At 35.0% G+C, this 26,905-nt stretch overlaps 1 long non-coding RNA gene across 1 annotated transcript in view; it reads left to right on the forward strand.

Annotated features, from left to right (window-relative positions):
- LOC104851297 overlaps positions 1-6,968 on the forward strand; it is a 20,775-nt gene extending 13,807 nt beyond the window's left edge. Inside the window, exons 2-3 of the long non-coding RNA XR_777172.3 lie at positions 1,173-1,251; positions 6,798-6,968. This is a non-coding gene — a long non-coding RNA (uncharacterized LOC104851297). The remainder of the gene's footprint in view (positions 1-1,172; positions 1,252-6,797) is intronic.
- Positions 6,969-26,905: the final 19,937 nt, after the last annotated feature.

The following is a 26,905-nucleotide window of genomic DNA, read 5'->3' on the forward strand; positions in this document are numbered from 1 at the left end:
ATATATATATATGACTCTGTGAAGTCATTCTAGTATTCAAATTTCTTTTATAGTCAGTGCCATATGCATATCTCCAATTTCTCTTGCAGGTAAATTCTGTTTCATTGTACTTTGTATTTCTGAAGGCAGACTAATATGACTCAAAGGAAAGATTGCCCTAGTTTTATGGTTTGTGATTGATTTTGACTAGTGTGTTGACTAGCCAGAGGGCCAGAGGAGAGGAATGAGATCAGGAGATTCATTTCCCTGTATGGCCTTTGAAAATTGGTTAACACTTCTTGTACGTGTTTAAAGAAATATCTGTACAGAAAGTATGTTGAAAATGCTTCTCTTATGCTTTTCCCGAATAATCTACCAGTCTCATCATTTTGTCGGAATTCAGCTTCATTGCTATAGGGAAAATGATGGCACTATCTCCTCTACATAAAGTCTATTCCTTTGTAGCACATCCTTTTGTAAATAAATTCTCCTTGAGTTACTTAAATTTGTGTGCTACGTGATTTCATCTGGGAGGATAAACAGCATTTTATTTAATTCTTCTATGATTTTTGTTACTTTAAGTCATGAAGTGTTATGACTTCATTATTTAGACTTTAATAATTATTATATTTTTTTCAGCCTTGGTGTTAATATGGCATAATTTGCAGCTTTGTTTGAAAACATAACTGCTCAGACTAGTTTCCCCATTTAAATGGATCAAATGGATCTTATTTGCTTCTTAAAGAATTTGCAATACTAACCTTTATGCTTCAGATTCCTAATAAAGTCAAGTAACATAAATTAAAATTCTTAATCCATTGATGATACTAGCTATAATATAAACTCAGAAGACAATTTTTGATTACCTAGCACCCATGCCAAAATAGACACGCTTTGTTCTTAATTTTTATGCCCTATTCCAAATTATTTATCATTTCCCTGTGCCAGAGGATGGATTTTCTTGAACTTCTGAAATGTTTTACAAAGAAGGTACCTCTTTGAAGCATCAGTTTTTGTAGTAATCCTGTTCTATCTCTTTATTTCATAAAGGAACAATTTTCATCTTTCCATGTGAGCTTAAAAATTTGGCCTTCAGCAGGCAAAACCAACACATTCTCCCCTACTCTGCCAGAGCAAGGTAAGGGTAGTAATAGCTAAAATCATATCTGATTTTAGTTTTCTTTTTGTTTCAGATGCTATAAAATTCCTCTCATACAATATATCAATAATTTCATCCAATATATCAATGCATGAGACCAGGAGGATAATCAGGTAATTTGACTTGTTATATTAATAGAACTCAAGAGTACTTTAGGTTTTTTTCTTCTCTAAATCTTGTGTTTTAGATATGAATTGGGTCATATTGTATCTTTTAAAATATCTAGCATATACAAGGCATTTAGTAAGTATATATGTAGAATAATGTGCATGGTTTGGAGATATCAATCTTATAAAGTAAATTCTACATAAAAATGTTACAAATATCAAGTGTTGTGGTACGCACCTATCTATAAACTCAGCATTCTGGGAGGTGAGAGCAAAAGGATCACAAGGTTAATGCCATTCTGGCAAGGCTCTGTCTCAAAATAAAGAATTTTTGTACTATCTCCTCTTTTCCTCTCCTTTTCTCCTCTTACTCTGGTAATTACCAGTTTCTCAAGAAGGAAAAATTAAAAATATACATCACAGTGCACCATGTTATGAAAAATGTGTTATATATTTAATATGCTGTGTACCTTATACAAATTATTCTTTCAAGTTTTTTCCAAATCATATACATAGTCAACACAATAACAATACAGATTTGGATAGAGTTTTTAATGAAGGATAAACATTGAGAATTTATGAAACTTATAATGAAGAGTAAAGACAAAAACAGTATAACAATGTATTAAGATTTACTATAAAGGAAAAGTAATTAAAATATCATGATATTGGCCCAGATAAAGATAGAAATTGATAGAGAAGAATCAAATATCAGAAGCAAAGTTGTACATATAGGAGCACTTGTATGGTAAAAATGGCAGCACTAGTAAATAACAAAAACAAACATGGCTGTATGAGAAAAGGGCATAAAACCGGAGTGAATTTCTGGTTGTAATGAAGATTGTTCTGGGATGTTCAACCTTTACCTTCATTCAAGAGATCAGAGATGGAGATTCATGAGAAGCCTATCAAGGTGTGGATTTGCTACTCTGACTTCAACGTAGAACAAAAGTGACATGGTTAAAATAGGCTGGGAATATTGGCTTTGACAATGGGGCTCTGTGCTTTGATAAAACACCAAGTTTCACTTTGTATTTGTGTCCACGTGGCTTAGGCATTGTCTGAAGACAGTGGCATCATTTTTATCTTAATGAAAGAAATTAGAGTGACATTTCAGTAACTATTTTAACAAATACTTATTAAACTTGTTGCAAGAAGAACCTTTACTGAAATGTAGGTGAGGAAATCAGCAAGAATATGATACTTTCTTGAACTCAGATGACTTTTTCTATACAGGCTATAAAAGGAACATCATGAAATACTATGAGAAATAGGATATTATACTTTAAAATGAGATGAAATAAAGGTTAAAAGGAGAGCAGAGCAGTTTTTCTAACTTGGTCTTGAAACTTTCCTAAAGATTGTTGTTATATTTTATCTTCTGGCTCCTTCTTTCTTCACCTGTATTTCTGATTTGCCTCCTTGTGCCCAAAATCAATGAAAAGTCTCCATTATCTGGATCATCCACTGAGGCACAGCTGGCCAACCAAAAGATAGGATTGAGGCATGACTCAAATAGCATCACTGTATCATAGGTAGTGTGTATTTATTTTTCACAACACACCCTACCTTTTAAAGCTTATTTTGTGTGTTGTGGAGAGCTTAAACCAGGCTGAGATATGCTCAGCCACAAAGTTTAATAAAGTTTATGTAGCAGGAAGTCATATAATATCATAATTCAAGACTAAACTGATGACCACTATGCTGTGTGCATTAGAAATTTAAGTGATTTAGTATTAGAGTTTTTCTTAACAAATAACAATTCTTTTAATTTTCTAATTATTAAGGGCTTCATTTGTCCAACAACCACTACTTACAAATAGTGACACAAAGTAGGGAAATCTATACATGTGTCACCAAGTAGGTAAACTGATCACAACATTCTTCAAGGAATTACTTGTACTCACTGGAAGTTCCTTTTTAGCAGATTGTTTTGCTGCCTTTGGATATTAAAGAAAGCCAAGAAAATACAATAAACTCAGGTATTTTGTCTAGCTGTGTTCCTTGGGTTGCTGTGGGAGGTTGGAAAGAATCTCTTTCTTGCTTTCCTTGCTTTTAGGAAATTCTGCAGAAGTAAGACATGCTTTTATCTATGCTGTTCTCAGAGAGGAAAAGATGCCCCTGCATGCCAGGAGAGTAGAAGAAGTGGAAGGATCTCGCTACCTACTTGTTCCTACTCCCATGGGAGGACTAAGCCAGAAGAAGTAGAGGAGGAGATGTGGTTCCATGGCACAGTAGTAAAGTTAAGAGTTTATCTTTTTGTGCACACATCTCCTCCCTCTTTCTGGGCTGAAACTGCCTCTCCTTTTTCACAAGGCCTAATGATGTCCAATTCTGCCTATGTCTCATTTAGGTGTGTGGTTTTTCCATCTTAGCCTGTCAAAAGGCTGATATTTTGTATCTCATATGATTAACTCATAATTCTTTCTCTGAACGAGAACTCAGTGGTTAAGAGGAGTGATTTTTAGTCTTTTTCAAGATCTAGCATCCCACTGAATCATGCCTACATAATCTATCCATCCAGGAATTCAATTTTGCAGATGTTACAAAAGACTGTTTGGGGAAGAATAACTTTCCCCTCCTTGAAGAATAATTACCCAAATCTGTGTCAATATACCATACTTTCTAGACAGGAAGAATACAAAAGTCTTAGATGTTTGAATTAGTATACTATTTTTAAATGAATAATGATGCAAACTGAATTTTGTTTTACCTTAATAGTAATTGTTCTTTAAATTTATTATTCAAAATTTATACTGACACTGCTTGTGCTTTCAGGCCTGCCTGGTAGCTATTTTTCAGTCACAGATGTATCATCTGCTCATGGTAGTGTCTGATACATTGTATCAAGAGACCATCATCTCCACCAATCACATCTTCTGCCCTCTCTTGGTTAAGCCAGCCTGGAGGTTGAGTACTTTCATCCAAGTTGTGTTTAATACCACAGTCCCCCTGGAATCATTTCAAAATCCTCCTCACTCTGTCTTACTATCTTCAGCCTTGTAAGAGAATCCTTGGAAGAACCAAACCCTTTAGGAAGGGCCCACATGACCCATATCAAGGTCCTTTATCAAGGCCCATCAATCCATTCATCTTACTGTTTCCTGACTTTTACAACAAAACCTCTTGAGTTTTCAGTGATAGTAGACTTAAAGCCATTTGGCTTTAAATCTACTATCACTGAAAACTCAAGAGGTTATATCCATATAGAGTAATAATTAAGTGAATATATATATCTTAAGATTAATATAAGTATTATGTAATGCAGAAATATATATGAACTCTAGAGTCACAGTATCTTACTTCTAATTCTGTACTGTTGCTTTCATCTGTGAGCCCGCTCGCAAAACGAAGTTCAGGAACCCGGACTGGGAGGGCAAGGCAAGGAATCACCACTTAAGACTCCAGGGAGGTTTCTGGAATACTTCCGTTTTATTGAGGAAATGTACAGACGTATATAGGGTAAGGTGGGGGTGGAGCCAGGGTGGTGCTATTGGATCGGTATTGGATAGGGTAAGGCAGGGGTGGAGCCAGGGTGGAATCAGGATATTTGACACATAGTTATTGGCCACTTGCTAATTTTTGGATTATATGTTTTAAGGGTTGAGGTGAATGGAATCAGGACTTTAGAGGTTTTTGAGAGAAATAGTTTATCTGTCTAGGTCAGATCTCTACACGCCCAAGGGGGTGGATTAATCCAGCCCTAATAGACCTTGGAGTTTTCTCATGAGAGATGGGTGCAGCGCTCCTGACTCAGCAAGACCTGAACCTGATCCTCAATGTACTACATGGGTAATATTCAACAGGAAATCTAATCTCTCTATAATTCAGTTTTTCCACTTATAATATGAAAACAAAACAGATCTCACTATGTAGTGCTGCACCGAGAATTAAATGGAATTGTTCATCTACTGTGCCCCAACACACAGTATATAGCAAATATACTGTTCTTAGTATCATATTTTTCTTTAGCTTGGGTCAAGTTTTACTTTCATAACCATAACCCCTTAATTATTTGAATGCAATATTTTCTTTATGTTCAGATCACTAGAAGATAATACAGCAAATTTCCTTGTGAACATACTCTGGCATTTCAAAAATTATTGTGTCATATTTATTTGAAAGTTTTTTAAATGAAAATGAACAATTACATATTTAGTTAAATATCTTATATTTTCCCCCAAGGCAATTTTTATTAAATAGTAATGGTTATCTTCACATTCATGGCTAGTATTGTACTTTGACTAGCATGTATTACACACAAAAAAAATAGAATGTTTATATGGCTTAGCCATTTATTTTGATAAAGAGTACCATAAATTTAATATCATTTTGAATCTATCTTTTTTGACTCAACATTAGGACTTAACATATATCTATATTTAAAACTTTTAGTATATTTCATTTAACTACTGTATTTCTTCAGATGAATATATTATGGTATATCTATAACTCTAATAACCATTTACATCATTTTAGTTATATTAGTCTTGCAAAATAAGAAGTAGAATTAAACATACTTAGTTACTAAACTGTGAAAACATGCAAGTTAGGATTATGTAATTAGTTAGATGTTTTTTCATAGACCCATATCTTTACAGCTTTACTAGGTAATGTCCAATAACTTTGAAATGAACTAAGAATTGACACTTTTACTCAGAGTAATTAAGTCAACTTTAAATTATTAATTGTGTAATTAAAAGGTATTTTATATCTTCTATGTCAGATGGATAACAATAATGTCTTAGTTATATTAGTGTTTCTGTGATTACTCACGTTTGAACCTCTATATATTTAATAGTGTCTTCTTATATTAAAGGTAACGATGTCACGTTGCTGTTAAATTAAAGAGTCAGGGAGAGAGGGAGGAGGGGAAGGGAGAGAAAGGGGGAGATGGAGAGAGAGAGCTCATGGGCTTTGGGATAACAAACCAATGCCGACCAAGAGAAATTCCTGTGATCATGGAAATATATATTTGCTATCTCATATGGTAGCCAGTAGCCATACATAGTTGTCAGGCACTTGAAATATGGCCGGTGTGACACAAAAGCTTAATTTTAAATTTTGCTTTATTTTAATTAACCCAGATGTAAATAACCATGTGCGACTGTGACCACATATGGGACAGTGCTGTGGGACTTTTTGCGCTCCCACTCCCCAGACTCTTATTTCCTTGCCTCCTTAAATCTCAAGGTGGGTAGACACATCCTGTGCTTTTGATGACTGTGGATAAGAAAAATAATGTCATACTTTGAAAATATTAATTTATAGTATTTAATCCAAATTTGTGGATTTAATTTTGGCCTATTTCTATATGTGTAACATATTTGGATTATTTTTATTTTCCATTGCCTCTATCCTTCTCTCTCTGATTCTCTTTCTCTTCAGTAATGGAAAGAAAATAATCTTTAAAAGTTTGGCATCAAGAGTTTGCTGAATGCATACCCAACTTCAAGGTCCGCCAAGAAATTAAAGGTTGCACCTAACCTCTCTTCCAGCTGGTTTAGTGTTTCTGCTTCAGTATTTAGATTTTTAATCAATTTCAATCTTAGTTTATTGCAGGAAAAGTTTTCATGAACAAAACCTCAGTAGCACTGGAATTAACACAAAGAATCAACAAGTGAGCTCTCTTCTTATGAAAAACCTTCTGCCCAGCAAGACAAACCACCAAAAGCATGAAGAGAAAACCCACAATTTGGGAAAATTTTGTCACCAGCTGTTCCTCAGGCAAAAGACTGCTATGTAGAATATATAAAGAACTTAAAAAAGTCAGACTCCTCAAATTTAAAAATCCAATCCAAAAATGGGTATCTGAAATGAACAGACATTTCTCAGACAAAGAAGTAGAAATAGCAAATAAACATATAAAAATGTTTAGCATCACTGGTCATTAAGAGATGCAAATGAGAACACCTCGTCCCAGAAGGAATGGCTGCTATCATGAAATCAACCAATAACAAATGTTAGAGGGGTTGTGGGGAAAAAGGAACCCTTCTCCATTGTTGGTGGAAGTGCAGACTGGTGCAACCACTGTGGAAATCAGTTTGGTGATACCTCAAAAAGCTAGGATTAGAGGTCCCATTTGACCTAGCTATTCCAATACTGGGTATCTTCCCAAAAGAATTAAAATAATCATATCACACTCATATATTCGCATCTATGTTCATAGTGGCACAGTTTGTAATAGCTAAAATTTGGAAACAGGCCAATTGCCTATCAACTGGAAACTGGATAAAGAAAATTGGAGTCATTCATAGGAAAATGGATACATATTGAGGATATACTCCTAAGTGAAATAAATAAGTCACACATGTATAAATACAGAGTAGTTTCTCTGGTGTGAAATACTATAATGGTACACAAGATCCTAATGGTATAATTGACAATATGAAATAGGAAGAAAAGGGCTAAAGGTGTAGGGGAAGTGGGAAGGGTAGGGGAAAGTAAGTAAGGGAAAAGAAAAAAATATGAGAAAATGAAAAAATGGAAATAAAGTATTTGTAAATAGGGAAGGGAGGAGGGGTGATGGGAGGGCAGGGGTTAAGGGGAAAAAATGAGAACCAAGACCTGTCATGTAAAGGTACAATATCCCAATGATGAATGTAACTGTACTGTACACCTAAAATGTACCAATAAACACAATGAGAAAAAAATAAGAAAATGTTTTTGTTTTATGAAGTGGAGTGCTACTCAGCCATAAAGAATAAGAAACTAGAGACATTTTTAGGCAAATGGATGTATATTGAGGAGATACTCTTTTAAGTGAAAGACATAGGACACACGTGTAAATATTGAATTGTTTCTCTGGTGTAAGAAACTGAAAGTGTAGATAAGGATAAAAATGTATAATAGATCACGTGAAATGGACGAAAATGTGTAAAGGTGAAGGTGAAGTGGGAGGTGTAGGAGAAAGGAAAGAAGGGAATGGAATTAATATGAGAAAATGAAAAAATGGAAACAAAGTCTTGGTCAATAGGGAAGGGTGGAGGGGTAGGAGGGAAGGCAGGGAATGGGGAAAAAGTAAGAATCAAGATATATTATGTAAAGGTACAAATATCTAATGATAAATGTCATATTTAATACCTGAAATGTGCCAATAAAATTAATTTTAAAAAAGATTTAAAAAAATTTCAAAAAGGAAATTAAGGGCTGCCAAGAAATTGAATCTAAATATGTAGTCAAGAAGAAAAGCAAATGAATTTGATGATAGCTTGAGTTCTTTGTTGCTCGAGCTTGACCAATATTTCTTCCATTCTGGGGCTCTGCTATACCTTAGTCTTTTTTTTTTTTAGTACCAGGTTTTGAACTCAGGACCTTGCTCTTGTGAGGAAAGTGGGGGCACCTGTGAGTTAAATCCCTGGCCTTACCTAATTCTTAATATTAATGTTTTCTTATCATGCCAATGTAAATCTCTAGCTCCAATCTCTCCTTAAAATTCCAACTTATATATAAAAGTAAGTAAAGTACAAAACAGAACACTTGATTACTTTTCCAGCATCAATTCACTCTTCTCACTGCTCAAATCAAATTTCTTCTTTTACTTCAAGAAAAAAAGTGCCTAGTAGCATCCTTGCTTTGCCTTCTGTTTCCCACACTCAATCTCCAGTGTGTTTCTTCTCTGAGGCTTGACTTCAAATTGTATTCAGAAATGGACAACTTCACATGACTTGCACTGCTGGTCTCATTCACAGCTATCATCTCACTTAGATGATGGTAAACATTGCTTCACTGATCCATCTTTGTGTGTGTGTGTGTGTGTGTGTGTGTGTGTGTGTGTGTATGTGTGTTTGTGTGTGTGTCTGTGGTACCTGGGATCAAACTTGGGACTTTGCACTTATGAGGCAGGCAGTGGAATCACTGAGCTAAATCCCTGGCCCTGATCCATCTGCTTTATACTTGGTCCTAGTTCAGTTCTCAGCAGGAAGCCACAGTAATCTATGTAGGGAATAAAGTGGATTTTGCCACATTGCATTTTCAGACTTATGCTGCTTTCATCCCTTCTAAGAATGAAAATATGCCCCTCAGGCAACAAAAACATCTGTTATTTCAGAACAGAACAATTAAAATATGTTCATCCATGGTCAAGATCTCTAAATTCCAACTTGATAGATCATTACTTGTTCTGGGAAGTTTGTTTCCCACTTTCCTCATGTAACTGACAGAAATTATATAGAATAATTATTTCCCCTTTGTGACATTGGAAATTAATTTTTCTTTATTTTCTCCTGAGAATATCATAAATAATGAGGTATGTAATAATTTTTAAGACATTGAGCATAAAGGCCGAGGACACTTCATGATTTTGTTCCCAGTTTACTGTAATTTATGTCATATAGTCAGAATGAAACAGCCCAAATCTTTCAGTACTATCTTTTCCTAATGGCAGCTGACAAATTTTACCATGTCTTCCACAGGAAGCAGAACATCCCAAGGCCTGTGCCATTGACCCAAAGGGCTGGCACAAGGGAAGGACTATATAATATTCCCACTGTTTTATTACAACTATTTTATTACATGTACTTACTTGCCAACACTGGGAATATTTGGCAACATTATTAAATCTCTCTATGGCTTAATTTCTTCATCTAGAATATTCAGACAACCATATTCTACTATAGAGACTTTTTATAAGGATGAATAAATCTCATATTAATCATTTAACAAATAATGACTTACATAGCATTGTTGATGTTGTGGGTTATTATGAAGCGATTTAGTATGAAATAACCATTTACAATAGAAAACAACCCCCTTTCCATCAGCTCAATAAAATTCTGTTGTTTAAAACAATTCAGTGACTGAGTATAGTAGATGGGCTGATTCCTCAAGAAGACACTTCTACTGTTTTACTATGCAATATATTTGACGTTATAAATATATATATATATATATACATATATATGTATATATATATATATGTATATATATGTATGTATATGTATACTTTCCCATAATGGGACAGAAATATTTCCTCCTTTTATGGGTGTAATAATCATACTCTACTTGCCATTATTTTAAAAACAAAATACCAACTCCAATGGGAACACTAAAATTTCAATCATTATCTTCATCAGGATGCTCTTAACATATTATTTAAAGGTTAATAGATACGCTGGAAGATGAGGGGAACATGACCGTCCTCATCACAGGAGGGATCTGATTTTTTGTCATATAATGGATATCTATTGCCCAAGTGACCCTTTTATGTCACCTTCCAGCACTGTTCCCTTCAGCTAAGGTTGCTAAAGAACTGGTTTAAATTTTGTGTAGAATTTAAAAGTTTAGATTGAATCAATTGTGATCATACATCTAATATCTAAAACTGATAATGAAGATGATGCATTTTGAAATCTTACATAATAGTTTTCAAGGATTTTGCTGATGAGTACTTCTTATACAATAAAACATGTATAGTCTTTGTTTAATGTCTTTGAAACTGAAGACTATATAATCAAGTTGAATGTAGGGTACATTTTCCCTATGAATGATACTCTATGACTGTCTACAAAGTTAACGAGTACTTCCACATTGAGTTCACATATTTGACTAGAACCAGAATAAAATCTTGTGCAGTTAAAAGATGTTGATTTTTAAGTTTTCTTTTTTTGAAAATAATTTTGTAAGTTTAACTGAGATAATGACATTTATTATATAAAAGCTATCATGCTAGGATTTTTGAAATAACTGACCTCACGTTCTACTTTCCTAGGACAGATCTGCTTTCTACCTCTTATATTATGATTAACAACATATTCTTTCCACTTCAGTTGTCCCTCTTTGAAAGATAAGATCAGCCCGCTTAGAGAAGACAAAAATCTAACTTGCATTCTGAAAGATGAACAAAAGTTGGGTGAAGATTGCTATTTTAGTTCCTTGGCTCCCTGCTGAGACGAAATTCCTGACATCCAAATTTAAAAGAGGAAAGGTTTATGTAGCTCACAGTTTGTAGCAGTTTCAGTTCATGGTTAGCTGACTCCAAAGCAGGGTGGCGTGGCAGAGGGGCATCGCAGAGAGGAAACAGAGATGGAAAGAAGAGGAAACCAAAAGCAAGCCAGTGACAAGCTTCTTTCTCTCCCTTAGATCTTATCCAGACTACTCACACCCTTAGTCCACGAGCCCTAATCCTAGCACCATGAATCAATCCCAGTATCACACACTCTAGATTCAGCCACCCCTGAAAAATTCCACTTATGACTGCATGAGGCTTTGGGGAGACATCCAGATGCAAGCCATAACAACCTCAAAGCTGGCAAGAACGTAAAAGCAGAAGGAATATATTTTACAAGAACCCTAGCAATAAACATTTTTGATGATTCACATGTTCAGGGTGAGTGGAGCGTAGCCTTGAGGAATATGAGGTGTTCAGAGTTAGGTCTAAATAAGAAGGCAGGATTCATTCTACTTCTGTAATCTTGTGGAAGCCTGGAAGTCTTTAGAAGTTCTATCCTGCTTTACCTCACCACAATCTGTAATCTCCTTCTATTATTTTAAATTAGGACTTGTCGCTGCATCTTTGGCTCATGACTTTGCTAATCATAAATTTGGGCCTGGCTGGAGCTTTGAGTGTTTCTTTTAACAGTTACTAAGAACGTATTTGATTCTCCAATTGACCTCCCAGGAAATGCAAATGTTTCATGGCCCCTGCCACAACCTAGTATTAAAAAAGAATGGGTTTAAATTGGTTGCTTGTTTTTTTTTTTTGTTTGTTTGTTTTTGTTTTTTGTTTTGAGACACCATCTCACTATGTAGTTGAGATTGACCTGCAACTCACTATGTAGTCCAGGCTGGTCTTGAATTCACAGCGATCCTCCTGTCTCAGCCTCCTGAGTGCTGGGATTACAGGTGTGCACCATCACACATGGCTTAAATTGGTTGCTGAATGCCCTAGAACAGGCACATGTGACCTGAGACCCATGGACCACATGAAGCCATGGACAGAGAGTAGCACACCCTGTGAGATCATAGTGCTTCTGTTTTTGAGTTTTGGTTTTCTATTTCCTTTTTCTTTATTAGTGTATGTTTGTATGATATAGTAAAGATTCATCATGGGGAATTTGTACATACACACACTACGCCTTGAGCCTTCCTATTTTCTCTTCTTCTCTTTACCTTCCATCTCCCTCTATCACTGGATTCCCTTTCCATCTCCACAAAGTTTACCTCCCTTCTTTTTACTCTTTACATTATTTGTTTACTGGGTTTCTCATATAAGAGAAATCATGAGATATTAAACTTTCTGTGTCTGACATATTTCGCTTAGCATTACAGTCTTAAGGTATATCCATTTTCCTACAAATGACTCAAGTTTATCCTTTATGCCTGAGTAATATGATACACACTGAACATTTATGTGTGTAAGCAATATTTTTCATGACTTGATTGTTCAGTGATGAACCACAGGCTGTGCAGGAGACAAGAGAATTCTGTGTAGGAGAGAGGACAGTGAAGTCCTAACTTCGCACCTTGTGCCTACCACACTCAGTCAACAAGTAGAAACCCTCCTATATGTTATTTTGCGTGCTCTTGTGTGGCTTAGAAGTGAATTAGCATTTATACATAATGGGATTTCAACCTATTGATAAGTCAGGCATGCCTGTGATGATGAGCATTTCTTGTCATTAAGAAGACATAAGTCTTTTATTTAATTAGAAAATTTTGACTTGTGATTTAAAAAATTATTTATTTATTTATTTATTTATTCCTCATTGAGTTTATTGGTACATTTGAGGTATACAGTACAGTTACATTCATCACTGAAAATATATATTCTGTATACTAAGATAGACCATACCCTAGTCTATAAGATATACCTCAATACATTTATTTATTTATTTATTTATTTATTTTTGGTACTAGGGATCGAACTCAGGACCTTGCACTTGTGATCAAGCCGCAGAACCACTGAGCTAAATCCTGGGCTTATTTTTTACAATTTTAAAAATTTTAATTTTTTTCTCATTGAGTTTATTGGTACATTTGAGGTATAAAGTACAGTTACATTCATCATTGGGATCTTGTACCTTTACATGACAGGTCTTGGTTCCCATTTTGTCCCCTTAATCCCTGCCCTCCCTTCACCCCCTCCTCCCCTCCTCATTTACAAACACTTTATTTCCATTTTTTCATTTTCTCATATTTTTTTCTTTTCCCTTATTTCCTTTCCCCTACCCTTCCCACTTCCCTTACACCTTTAGCCCTTTTCTTCCTATTTCATATTGTCAATTATACCATTAGGATCTATGTACAATTATGGTTTTTCACACCAGAGTAACTATTTGGTATTTATACATGTATGACTTATTTCACTTAGGAGTATATCCTCAATATGTATCCATTTTCCTTTAAATGACTCTAATTTCTCATTCTTTATGGCTGAGTAGTATTCTATTTTATAGAAAAAAACCATGTCTTCTTTATCCAGTCTCCAACTGATGGGCAAATGGGCTGTTTCCAAGTTTTAGCTATTACAAACTGTGCTGCTATAAACATAGGTGCACATGTATTGCTGTGATATGATTCTTTTAATTCTTTTGGAAAGATACCCAGCAGAGGGATGGCTGGGTCAAATGGAACCTCTAATCCCAGCTCTTTGAGGTATCTCCATATTGGTTTCCATAGTGGTTGCACCAGTCTGCACTCCTTTTCTTTGTTGGTAAACTTTTAATTACATTTTCAATTTCACTGATTGTAATTGGGGTGTTTAAAATTAAAAAAATATTGGTACATTATAGATATACAGTATAATGATATTCATCATTGGAAACTTGCATCTTTATGCAATGTATCTGTTTCTTTTTTTCCCCCCATTCCCTTGCCCTCCCTTCAACCACTCTTCCCCTCCCTAGTTACAAGGACTTTGGACTTGTGATTTTGTTAAAATAGTGTTTTAGTAATATAGCATAGGATGTACACAAATATATAGTATTTGCTCATGATATCAGTCTAATTACATAACGACATCAGTAATACTAGAAAAGCAAATGATTCATAATGCATTAATTTTTGGGATGTACGGAGTTGCAATCAGCCCTTCAACTCAGAACAATTTGATTGTGTTTCTTTAGTAGATTTTTATAAGACTTATCTTCCCAGAGATCAATATCCCTCACTATATTCATGCTTTACAGATGGCATTGCTTTTTGGTAATGTGCATTTATGAGCTGCTACTTTTAAGGATGAGGCATTAAAAAAAGATTAACATTAAATAAATAAATTCTAATGAGCACCTTGAGAACTCACTAAAAAATGCAAACATTTCCATTAAGCTTGACACAAGTATTAAACAAGGTCAAATATCCCAACAGTTTATGCTTATGTTGTTCTCTTATTTTTAATGTTATAATAAAATATGAGACAAAGGTAGTATTTTTACTTATATTTATTAACTATATTTACATTTTATATGTACAAGACAGTTCTTCCTCACTCAGTGTGGCCTGTGGAAACCAAAAGGTTGGACACTGTGGAAACTGAAGTCAGCAAGCTATGAGTGAAACGCAGTTTACAGTTGGTTCATTATGCAATGGATCCTCTGTCTATAGATGATACTCCTGTACCCCATCTATTACATAACAAAATGACCTTGTATTTTGAGAGGGACTCACTTTTAAAGCATTTGAAAAGAGGAGTCAAGAATGAAGGCCTTTTCCACAGTGAGTCACACTAAGCTAATACTAATTAAGGTTTATAAATTACTTGGCATATCCCTGTACCACAGGAAAAGCCTCAAGTACGGAGACTGTACTTGGCCTGCCTAACTAAGCACGGATCATTGCCTGATTCCAAAGAGACCTTTGCTGTTGGAATCTATATGCTTCTAGACATTGTGTTTCCTCCGATCAAGTCCAAGTTTCCGACCAATCTACATATTGGTGTTCCCAGTGTTGAGTACGGTGTTTTATGAAGTACATACTTAGTACCCACCTAGTAAAGCTGTGAGTCATACTGATCGGCCTTTGTTCTCAGCCCAGCCAATTCACAAAATGCTGATGTTAAAAAGCCCTCATTGGTCATCTTATCTGAATCTTCTAATTTTATAGAAGACAGTCTATCTATAGAATGAAAACACACAAAGAAACTCACCTTCATTCCCTGTCCAGGGCCTATCACAGTAGCACATTTATATTATGAGGTGCTTTTAAACTACTGAGTAAGTACACCATACAATTAATCAGTAATGGTATATATGTTTAATGCAAAGTAAATCACAAATGTCTTTTTTAAAAGCTGTTATCTGAATCTAGATTCCTATTCTCTCTATTTATTATGTTCCATATGTTGCTTCACCTCTAACAATCCTAAGTCCCACTGGATTGAACCTGGGGCATTCACACTTGCTAAATTGCCCAGCTTGGCCTTGAACTTGAGATCCTCCCGCCTCAGCCCCCCAGACCTTTTGGATCAGAGATGTGTACCCTCAATAGTGCTAAGTTGAGGCTAATTTGTAATTCAGTACTTGTTAGTTCACATCTGCCACTGTGTCTCGGCAATATGGCTGTCATTAGGCATTGACAGAAAAATAAATTTCACAGTTAATCTATGTATCAAGAGTAAAAAGAATGACTCTCATGCCCTTTTTGAAAATGCAGCTTGAGGAAAGACACACATCTTGGATCAAAAATGAAGTTTTTAGGGAAATGGAGTGTATATTTTTCTGGAGGTAGGAACAGAACACTAGTACATGGTGGAAAATATATTTAAACAGTGAACTGGATAGGGACTAAAAATAATAACTGTGCTCTTACAGATATACTATAGTTACATACCAGTTTGGGTTTGCTTTGTTTCATTAAGTGGGCTCCTCTTCCTCTCAAAGCATTTCCCTGCCCTGTAGGCTAAGGTGGTTTGTTGTTTGCCAAAGCTTACCGGTGACATTTCTGTGTCAGAATCTGTCCCTGGGCATAGTTTGTTCTCATGTACCAAAAGGCATCCATACCTTATGGCTAAGTGTAAATAGCTAATGAAAGGTCTTCTGGTCTGTGTAACAATGAAAAATATAGTATTTTGGATTTTTAGAATGATAATAAAAATAAAATCCTATGTATATTAAACTGACACTGTGATAGCTTTTTGTACATTTCATTGCCTGCACTGCACGGACAATGAAAATTAGGCTACAAAGAGGATTTAAAATAGTATTGAATAGTCTTTTGCAAAATAAGTAACCTTTATTGTATGTGGAACTTTATATATTCAAACAAAATGACCTTTAGTACTAGGCACTATTAATATTAAAATAATTGTGGAGCTTAGGACAATGAGAAATAATGAAAGTTCTCAAACAATACTGGTAAGCAGAAAAGCTGAGCTTGAGATTTTGCCCCATGGAATATTTTATTTCATTGTTCATGTGTTACTGGGCCAGGTGTAGGATTACCACAGATATTGTGTGAAGTATTATACAAATTATCTTAAATATAATAAATAAAAGGCAAATGAGTATATTTTATACTGAACTTTTATCACAAAGTATTATAGTTCCTAAATGTAAAAGGCTTAATTATAGATTTAAAATACAAACTAGTTGCAACTGTGACTCAAATTCTAGATCATTTGTTCTACTCACTACAATATACTTACAATCGAGCAGATCATCTCTGATCCTTTACTTAAACTGAAATATTACTTGAAATATTATAAAATAGTAGTTATGATAAAATATATGAATGTTTTAATATAATCAGGGAATACTCTGTTCATTATTTTTTTCTTCATTATTACACTTGCTTTTTTTCTCCACGGTTTCCTTTATCATTTGATCAACTTTTTTAGGGATTCATTAAACACTAGTCTAAACCAAAGGTTAAAAATAGGCTTTGTCTTCTTAGGCTCAGGATGAGCACATCATGGCTGGGCACTGTTCCCACTGATCATGGTACCATGAGGCTTCCGACTCAGTAATATCCAAGAGGTGCATGTCTTTTATTAGCACTCAGTGACCTTTCCAAATGTTTAGATGTCATTGTGTCTTACGACCAATGGCATTTGGAGTATAACTTGAGGGTTTTACCACAGTCATATTGTGGTAAATATTGGGTTGCATTTGTTGTGTAAACACAGACTGTTTTTACATAAATATTAGCTAAATAACATTTTGATAAGATATAGAAATGTAAAAAAGAGCTGGTTATTGAATGTAAAGAAAGAACTGGATATTAAATACTAAAAAGCTTTCTATCAGAGAGATGTTTACTTAGGAGAAGATATCCAGGGTATGCTTGGATTGTAGGTAAAAAAAAATATTTGGCAGGCATTAGCATCCTTATGCAGTTTTTATATTTCTGTCACATGTCATGCTGTTTGCTAGGGAGACAGAACCAGAGAATATGGCAGTTATGTATACTCTGATGAATTCTTGTAGTGTTCTTGTCCCTATAGAGAAACATTTTCTGAATGCACACTGAAACCTGCAATTGTTTTGAAAGTTTCTTACTGGTTCTATCACAGTTTTGAGCAAAACTCTCTTTGCTTTTGTGTAAATTCAAATGAAAAAGATAATCTAGAAATGGCCCATAAAACGTATGAGCAGCATTTGTTTTTGAATATGGAAATAAGAATTCCAAGGTCCTTCCTGCTTAATGAGGTCAGGAGTTCCACATTTAGCTGATTATGAATACTTAGAACTGTGAAGTGGTATGTGGTAAGAGGTGGAATAAATGAGATTTTCATGGTGATTTACATTTATTTATATAATCTTTGCACTGTGCAATCTCCTAGTAAGGAACCCATATATTCTTTAGTGTCAGCAAGGAAGTCAGTCTTATAGTAGAAACAATGCAATAATTACAATTGACCTTGTTTTCAAGGATCCTAAGAAATACTATTGTACCATAGGTGGTAAAAATCATTACTACACTTAGGCAAATTGTATTCTATCCACTGACTTGTTTTTAAATATAACACAACCAACAATGGATAAGTGTTTAATAAAAGGATGAGTAGAGTTATGTCCATTTTCCTTTTTCTACTATCGATCTTGTGTAAAAGACAAAAAACCTTGGCTGACACCATAAATTTATAATTTCAGAAGTAATGTTTCACTGGAGTCGCTCTTTCACTTCTTTTTCTTCTTTTATCTATTTATTTATTTGTTTTGGTACTGGGGATTGAATTCCGGTCCTTGCGTGTGTGAGGCAGGAAGCAGAACCAGTAAGCTAAATCGTGGGCACCATTCACTGGGATCAGTCTTAATTATAAATGAACATGTTCAGAAGCTATAAATTTTTATTCTAAAACGATGATATGATTGAGCAATGTTTTCTGTGAAATGAAATTAACACAGGATATTGTCTTGTTTTCTATATATTTCTAAATTCTATATTGAATGCTTTAAGCTGTTTAGATCAGTTAGATGTTTACACACAGTACAATTTTATTTGAACCTCAATGAAATCACTTTGTTATCCCTAACATTTTACATTTTTATATCAATTCTACTTTAGATAAAATTATATTCGAATCATCTATTGGTAACTAATCTTGAAAATTAAACAATGGCAACTTCAAAGCACAATGGGGTATAGAAACATCTGAGGTTAGTTTCAGTAAACTTAATTACATAGGAAAAAAGTTATTAACTTTAAATTTGGAGTTCTTTCCAGGCATTTTCTTGCCTTCTTTAAGAATGTCATTCTATTTATTTTGAAAACATTACTCTGGTCATTAAAATAACTCTACATTTATCCTGATTATCACCTATATTTCAAATCTCATTAAAAAATTCTGGAGAATAAAACTAAAATACTATTCTTAGATCTACTCTTTTCTTATCTTAAATTTTGCTAATCACCATAACTCCAAAGTCATACCCTCTCAATATAGATCTAAGGAAATATCATAGGCTCTTACATTTTTAATTATGAAATGATTTGTATTTCCACAAGATATCACTATATGTAGATGATTGGTGATTTGGTGATTTAATATTTACAAATAGCATTAGCAAGCCAAGCATAAAAGCTTACATTAATAAGCTTTTTAACTTATAATGTATTATTCTACTTCATAAAAACAAACTCCTTAGACACTCCACCTCCAGTTACTTCAGTAACATGGTGTAGTATAACTAACTGTTCTTAACATTTAGAAACTCTAGTAAGTTAAGGAAGAAATGAGGTGTGTCTTAGTTACTTTTCTCACTGCCATGACAAAGTAACTGACACCCACACATGTTAAAGGAGAAAACGTTTATTTCAACTCACAGGATGTAGATATTTCAGCCCACAGTTCGCTGGCTGCAAGGCAAGTTATCATGACTTAGGGGCACTGCAGAGGAGGAAAAGTTCATGGAAAGGCAGGCAAGAGGCAGAAGGTGGCAAGCAGCAGCAGAAGCCTGACTTCTGTATGTCACTTCATATTTCATCCAGGATACAAGCCTATTGATTGGAGCCACCCACACCCAGAGGGAGGCTTCCATTATCCACACCCTTAATCCACACTGTCACACACTAATCCAGCCACCTTCGAAACTCCCCGCCTATGACCACATGAGGCTTGGGTGGGAACACATTTAGATACAAGCCAGAAAAGATGGACTTAGAGTTGGGCTTCTGGTAATTTTATTTAACATACTGACCAGTGAAGCATCATGTACTGCAAAATAGTGAATGGAAGGCCAGTTTTCTGTTTGAGGTATGTCACAGTGAAGGAAAGAGTTTGAGAGCTGCCTTGGTAGTGACATCCACCTATTGTACGTACTTACTGTATCTTTTTGGCATGGATTATATTGTAGTTCTAATTCTGTATTGAAGTACCTGAGAACTTTAAATGTCTGCAGTCTCTCTGTGTTTGATTTCTCATCTATGTAATGAGGACGTTAACTCAGGCCACCTGTATTCTCTGGCTAGAAGAACCCTCACTTTCTAAGCTATTGAATCAATTATTTTAGCACTTTGGGAGACTTCTTTTTATGTAGATTTTTCTTTTTAAAATTTTGGGTCAACAATTTTCACTGGAAAAGTAAATTCCTGCATTTTGTTGCCCAACTGTATTTTTTCATAGTTAATGTGTGTTCCATGAATTTAAAATAAAGTCATCATTATGTGCCATTATGAATAACAAAGTTGAAATGGCAGGAAAAGTTCAATCATTCTCCTCTATCAATAGTTACAAATGAACATGCTCTACTCAGAGAGGTAAACTACCAGAAGGGAAAGATTTTGACCAATCAGCTTAGAGAACAAACCAATTTCAGCACTCACTGGCCAGTGCACTGCTTGGGTGCATACTGACTGATCACTAAACTAACTGCAGAGAGAGAGGGAGGTAGAGAGGGAGGGAGAGAGAGAGAGAGAGAGAGAGAGAGAGAGAGAGAGAGAGAGAGAGAGAGAGCCCAAAACATAATATTAATCTTTTAAAAAATATAACTATGTGGATGATTGCATTTACAGAGTAGATTTTATTCTTGTTAAATAATCATATTTGCTCTCAACTTGTTTAGGCAAAAACTTCAATGGCAACCATTTTACCTTCATGTGCTGCCATACTGGTTTTACTTGGCAATATGACAACCTTGTTCTGGCGGAGGCTTCACCAATGGGTGCCTTCATTTGGGGCAAGATGCTAAAGAGAAAGCTAAGCAGGAAAGCTGTCATACTACCATGAACATTAGAAATTTAAGGAGTTTTTAAGTAGAACATACTTCATAGCAAACTGCATACTCTGCTTTTAGTGTGGTGGTGAAATGCTATGTTAGAAAAATAAAGCTTTTAAGAACTTTGTGCTGTTCGTAATTATTTAAAATTGTTTTACTAGCACATGGCGGTTTATGTTCTCATGTTTCAGAAAAATGAGTAGTAATATATTCTACTGTTATACTATATTTGTAAATCTTATTTTATTACTTTTCATCTTTTAAGATTTATACCCTTTATCAGGGTCATCATCAGATACAGAGCCTTGTTTTATGCTGTACTAAAATCAATATATGATTTGGAAATTATCACTCTATTTATTCAGTAGGCTCTCATACATACTGAAAGTGCATTACAACACAATGAAGGAAAGAGAAAAATAATTGTTTGTCCGCATTGATTCATACATTCTCATTTCACAATGATATGCATCCTGTTAAAAAAGTAATTCAGAAATGAAATAAAAGTCTTTACAGCAGCTGTGGCAGGAGAGAAAAACCCTAATGAAGGCTGAATCAGAAATTATTTGAAGGTGAATGCCAAAATGATTTAGAGTTTAAAGATATAGAAACTGCAATTGATGTTACAATTTCCAAACATGTTAGACTTTACAGATTTTTTACAATTGGAGCAGTTTGAGCAAATGACCAATTCAGAGACTTCAAGTGCTGAATTTCTATAACGGGCAACGGAGCCAGGCCGTGTGAGCAGTGTGATTCTGTACTTTTCCCAGGGCTATTTCCTGGGTCATTTAGACCTATGGCTTTCAAAAGCCAGCCCTCAAGCTGAACATACACGGATCATCTTGTTTACTTATTAAAGACATGAATTCCTGGACCAAATTCAAAATCGACTGTCTCAGAATCATCAAAAGTGGTTTCTAGATATTAATATTTTTATGAACCTCTCAGCATAATGCTGTTCTAGATGCACCGGAGCATGAGTTTTTGTTTTGTTTTGGTTTGGTACCAGGGATTGGACATGGGTCCTTGCACTTGTGAGGCAGGCAGCGGCACTACTGAGCTAAATCCCCGGCCCTGGAGCATGATTTTTCACAAAATTCCGTATGATGCATTTTAGCCTAGTTTCGATATTTAATAAGAGAAAAGGGGAGAGGTAGAAAGAGGCAAAATTGCCTTTTCTTAATGGTACACAACGAATAGACACAATCTCCAAAGCTCCCTGCCAAATGCACTTTTCTCAGAGCTCCTCACCGTTTGTTCCTGCCCCGTTACTCTTCCTGGCTATCCTTTGTTACCTCTTAGTGAACTCATTCTGTGATTTCAGAGGACGTAGATGCCCCATACCTGAATAACAGTTTTAAAAGTTTTTAGCTGTTTTTCTATTTTTTGGAAGCAGTGAAATTTCTCGGACCCCTTGACTACTCTTTGCTTGACAAAATGGCACAATAAAGAAGACTGATAGCAACGTTCTTTGGATAATTGTGCAGAAGGGAAGCTTCATGAGCTATATATTAGCCCTCCTGCATTTGTCAACAGTTGAATGAAGTGAGCCACAAGAAGTCATTCAAAACAAATGACACTAAATTTATTTTAACATCACGGTTGATAATAGCACTAAGCACAGGGCTTAGCTTAGCTTTATAGTAGACTTTAAATACTTCATATTACATGATTATCAATCACAGCAAGGACATTTGGAAAAGGAATGAGTAAAGGATTAAAGTTATTCTGAGCCCCAAATGTGCACAATGCTAGTTGAAGAAGAGAATGTTTAATATGAAGGGCAAGTCTAACAACAACAAACCCCTTTCATTCTAGTCTATTACCACCCCTTAAATTACAGATCCCTTTACTTACTGGAGATTCCGTATAAAATATCTGACATTTTCACTCTTCCACATGTTAGGTTTACAGACCAGTACCCTATGTAAGGAGTAGTGGGATTACAAACAAGTTCTTGGGTTAGCTAACAAATAAAAGTGTTGCTGCCTTGTTTAACATTTTGCAATATACAGTTAGAAAAAAGCTAAAATGTCTTTAATCTCCTTTGCTATGTTTCTACTCTGGTAAGTCTGTGAACCTAAATTACACATCAAGGGGACTTACAGTTTCGGTGCTACACCTGTGGCTGGAAGTATGCAGGTGACAAAGATTAAAATGAGAAAGTCTGAAGAAATAATTTGGTTACCACCTCAATGGATTACTTGTTTTGACATAACCTAAACATATATTACACTTTCAAAGTGCAAGCATAAATTTGACCACTGTTAGGAAACATAAGCTGGAAAGCATAATAAAATAATGGCCTCTAATAATTTACATAGGCCACAGTACTGTTCTTTCAATGATTCAACACATATTTTAGATTGCCCGTGAGTCGGACACTCTGTTAATTCCTGAGTTTATGAAATACTAATAAGAATGAAGACCAGTTGAAAAGGACCTCACATTATTATCCTGCTTCATTGCTTACAGTCGGGATTTTTTTTTATCTCTCAAATTTCCAATTGTTACAGAATGACATTCCCTTTAAAACTTGACATCATATACATAAAATAATGAAGAGGATTACACACCAAAACACAAAGATGAGTTTTTTCAGCAGGGGTTTATAGATTATTATGGGCTTCTTTCACTCCCGTATTATATATTTTTTTTTCTTTATTGGTACATTTTAGGTATATACAGTGCAGTTACACTCATCATTGGGATATTGTACCTTTTACGTGTCATATCTTGCTTCTTATTTTTTCCCCATTCCTCTCCCTTCACCCCCTCCACCCTTCCCTATTTACAAAGACATGGTTTCCATTTTTTCCTTTTCTCTTACTTTTATATCCCTTACCTTTCCCCTACCCCTCCTACTTCCCCTACACCTTTAGACCTGTTTTCCTGTTATGCAATATCAATTATGCATTTTGATCCCTATTTACAGTCAGTATTTAAAAGATCACATGATCAAGTTTTTCCATGACACTCAAGGAATGATAGTAGAGGAAGATTGGAATTGGTGGTCTAAATGTTTAAATGTTATGACTCATGTTGTAAGAAATATTTAGAAATTTTTCTTTTATCCTACCTTTAAAAATATATTTGTGCTGGGGATTTAGCTCAATAGTTCTGGCACCTGCCTTGCAAGTGCAAGGACCTGAGTTTGATCCCTGGTACCAAAAAAAAAAAAAAAAATCCTAATAACCTGGCAGTTTGGAAACGAATTGAGACTTCTCTGGCTCTCTAAGCTGTGATAAGAAAAGATATGAGTCCAGGGAGAAAAGTTTTAGGGTTCTAGGTACATCCAACATTTCCTAGACTTGAATTAGTCCTATATTACAAGAGGATGCAAAACTGTGTGTTTTAGTGCCCAAGACCTTGTGTCCAATTTAAGGAGAAGGTGCTCAACTGTATTTTAGCAAAAGTGTCCTGCTATCATGATCGTCATGATAAATTAAATGATCTTGGTCCCTGACATCATTATGACTCAGTAAGATTAGTGGTAGCAGAGAAGTCTTGCTTGAATCTACTCACTTGAAGTTAAACCTGATCTGAGACACGGTTGCTTAGCCATAGTTCAGCCAAGACGTAGCTTTATGATCTTAGATATGATATCACCTCTCTAATTATCTATTCTTTCATGATAAAAGAATTACATAATATGTATCCCTAGAATTTATCAATTTTGACGCTGATTTAAGTTGTTCTACAAGATTTGTAAATATGATTGTTCCTAAGTGCAGCCTGGGCCACCATTATTTCTGCCATGGTTGCTTATAGTTTCCGGCTTTCCTTGCTTCTGCCTTCGCCCCTCATTAACCCACATTCTAGAGCAGTAGCTCAAGTAAAGCGGAAATTGTATTATGCTGTTTTATGGCTCATATCTACCTGTGCACTTGGTATATAATTCAAATGCCTTACCATGACCTCAGGTGTTCTGCTCAACCTAATCCAGAATGTTCAATCATCTTACCCAGTCAGTGTCTCCTTGCTACCATGTCTCAATTCCACTAACATTCTCCCTCCTACCCAAAGAGTCCAGGGTTTTTGCCAACTCCAATCCTTGAATAATCTACTTCTTGCATAGAATGTCCCCTTTGTGCCTCAGTGTTTTGTCAACTCTTTGACAAACAGCAGGTTTCATCTTAAATATCATTTTCCTAAGCAGGGTTCTCCACCACACTCTTAAGTAATAACCCTCTGCTTCTGTTGGCTTCTCAAATTCTTAGATTTCTTTCATTGCCCTCCTCTTAAGTTCTTACATAACATCTTTACTAGTTTTTAATCATTTATTATTTTGTTCAATTATTTTATTGTCATCTAGATTGATTTAGATTCCAGAGAGGAGGGGAAGTTTAGTAAGATTCTACTTCTGCCTCTCTAACATTTAGAATGATAACCGATACATTAATTGAGTAATATGTTAATTAGATCAGGGCAAAAGAAAGGATGGAAAAATTAATAACTAAATAATAAAATATTGGATGAATGGGATATATACCTACACACACACACACACACACACACACACACATACACATACACACAGTTTTTGTAATCTGGCAATATCCAGAACTACTGTTTCACTTATTTCTGGCAAGCTTTTTCCTCTAAAAGAAAGAAGACTTTCTAAAATATAATGGTCCTGGGGGCAGCTGTACTACATTTTCCACAGAATGGATGTCAACAGTATCATAATTGTTGCTTGAATGAGGATCTTTCCAATAACTATTAACGTCATGGGGAAAAAAGGACTGATGACCTTATCAGTGATTTGGATTTATCAAACATATCAAAATGACTTCAAAAGTTTGAAGCTTGATTTAACACTAAATACATCTTTCCTGCTTTTGTCAACTTTCATTTAAAAATCCATTTCAGGTCAGAAATTTTATTGCGTCCTTTCCTCCCAGGACAAATATACACAGGTTGGACTCTATGTGGATAATTGCGGCTGGTCCTCCCCTGGCTGACCTGTTGCTTGTAGCTGCCTCTTTGTTCATGGTTTTACTGTTAGAGTTAAATATTTACCTGACTCTGTTGTTGAGGGACAATTTCCCATATATGATTGACCCTATGTAACTGTTGTTTGTGTAGAAAATATTATTTGTGTCCCTAGAAAATATCCTGTTGGATGACAAGGACCACTAGCTATATTGAGACTTGGTAAAGTCCAATTTTCTAACAATGCCCTTCAGGTCTTTAGAGGGAAATTCTACTACATGAAAATTACTCTGCTAAATCCTTGCCTATGCTATAATGGTGAATATTGTTAGAATTTAAGTTCTATATGGGAGGAATGTCTTTCTACTGTCTGATAAATGTATGGTATAATCATTGGTTATAGACGTTTTAACCTCATTTTATACATGGGAAAGCTGAGGGTCTCAAATTTAGTAATATGCTGAAGGTCGAGATTCTGGAAGTTGTGAAGTAAGTCCTTGGATCTAAATGAATGAGAAACTCAATTTCCTTTCATTATGTCACAAAATGACCAACCTTAGAAGAACATTGTGTTTGAAAATATTTGTGGAATGTGTAAATAAAAATCACTGCTTACTAGACATCCAGTTGCCTGAACAAGTATCTTGAATAGTATCTTTCACTGTTAATTGTATATAGAAATATTACAATTGTTTCCTATATTGAAAAAATTATATTGATTATTTATTTGCTTTTCAGATGTGTCAGACATACTGGTTATTGGAAATATAGAACCAAGTAAAATGTTGTTCTATCCTCATGGCCATTCCAATCTTGTTTTACTTCTTTTCTTTGTATATCTAAATGTTTATGAAGAATATTATTAATGCAATTAACTTAAACATTTTAAGAATTCTGAGTTTTCAGTAGCCGTAAAATGCATGTAATTTTGCTGAAATTTATGGAAAAGTAAATTACTATCTCCCAAATAAAATTATTTTTATTGTGGCTGTAGTTAGACTTAGACATTTCTGTCAAGGCGTGGGCTACAAGGAGTCACCGCTTGCTCTTTGTGTCTTAGCTTTTATGTCATTCAATACAATAGCATTCACTAATCACCTATTCAAAAAGACTCTCCCATGGCTATTCAC

Source organism: Fukomys damarensis, unplaced genomic scaffold (genome assembly GCF_012274545.1).
Source record: "Fukomys damarensis isolate Sample0158 unplaced genomic scaffold, DMR_v1.0_HiC HiC_scaffold_35, whole genome shotgun sequence".
In the NCBI taxonomy this organism is placed as follows: domain Eukaryota; kingdom Metazoa; phylum Chordata; class Mammalia; order Rodentia; family Bathyergidae; genus Fukomys; species Fukomys damarensis.